Raw genomic sequence first — 1,668 nt, 5'->3', positions numbered from 1 at the left:
CAATAAAAATCCTTCTATGCCCCCAGGGCATAACTTATACCCCTTGCCCTGAGGGCTGTGGTGTAGAGTCCTGCTCAAAGATATACTTTCTGGACCTTTCAACTACATTGAACAAAATGGCTATCTTAAAATTTTGATTGGATGTGTTCGGGGAAAAGGTGCGCGTGAGAGGTGGGTTAGTTGCTCTCCAATCACTTTCAACTGTTAAAAAGGACTCTAGCCATTTCAATTTCCAATCGAATGAGCCCTTTTTGAAGTTTCTACGGCAACACTTTTTATAAAAATCTTATATGCCCCCAGGCCATAGCTTACAACCCTTGCTCTTAGGGCTGTGGGGGGAAGGGGTTTTCATCCTCAAAGACCTAATTTCCAGAACTTTCAACTACGTTTAACAGAATGGCTATCTAAAAATTTTGATTGGATGTGTTTGGGGAAATAGTGGGCGTGAGAGGGGGGTTAGTTGCCCTCTAATCACTTTTGACTATTAAAAAGGCTACTAGCCCTGTGAATTTCCAATCGAATGAGCCCTTTTTGAAGTTTCTATAACATCGCTTTCTATAAAAGCCTTATATGCAACGAAGGGTCGAGTAACCTTAATTACAACCCTTGCCCTGATGGGCTGTGGAGGAGGTTCTCATCCTTAAAGACCTAATTTCCAGAACCTTCAAACTACGTTCAATAAAATGATTATCTCAAAATTTTGATTGGATATGTTTGGGGAAAGGTGGGCGTGAGAGGGGGAATAGTTGCCCTCAAATCACTTTCAACTTTTAAAAAGAGACTGTCCCTTTGAATTTCCAATCGAATGAGCCCTTTTTGAAGTTTGCACGACACCGCCTTCTATAAAAATCCTTATATGCCCCAAGGGTATAACTTAAAACCCTTGCCCTGAGGGATTGTGGGAGAATGTCCTCCTCAAAGACATACTTTCTATCTGAAAATCAACTATGTTGAACAAAATGGCTATCTCAAAATTTTGATTGGATGTGTTTGGGGAAGTGATGGGCGTGAGAGTTGGGCTAGTTGCCCTCCAATCACTTTCGACTATTAAAAAGGACACTAGTCCATTTCAATTTCCAATCAAATGAGCCCTTTTTGAAGTTTCTACGACAACACCTTCTACAAAAACCTTATATGCCCCCAGGCCATAGCTTAAAACCCTTGCCCTAAGGGCTGTGGGGGAGGGGTTGTCCTCCTCAAAAACATATTTTCTATCTGGTAATAAACTACGCTGAACAAAATGGCTATCTCAAAATTTTAATTGAATGTGTTTGGGGGAATGATTGGCTTGAGGGGGGGGCTAGGTACCCTCCAATCAGTTTCGACTATTAAAAAGGGCACTATCCCTCTGAATTTCCAATCGAATGGGCCTTTTTGAATTTTTTACGACAACGCCTTCTATAAAAACCTTATATGCCCCCAGGGTATAACTTAAAACCCTTGCCCTAGAGGTTTTGGGGGATTGTCCTCCCCAAAAATATATTTTCTAGCTAAAAATCCGTTATGTTGAACAAAATGGCAATGTAAAAATTTTTAGTGTATGTGTTTGGGGGAATGTTGGGTGTGGTAAGAGGGGCTTTTTGCCATCTAATCCCTTTTTTCTGTTAATAAGGACCGAATCCAATTCGATAAATAAATGAATGAGTATTGTTTGAAGTTTCTACGACA

The sequence above is a fragment of the Artemia sp. Qi Xiang Cuo genome, chromosome 6 (genome assembly GCF_049724085.1).
Source record: "Artemia sp. Qi Xiang Cuo chromosome 6, ASM4972408v1, whole genome shotgun sequence".
Taxonomy (NCBI): Eukaryota; Metazoa; Arthropoda; class Branchiopoda; order Anostraca; family Artemiidae; genus Artemia; species Artemia sp. Qi Xiang Cuo.
Note: the sequence above shows the minus strand (reverse complement) of the source record.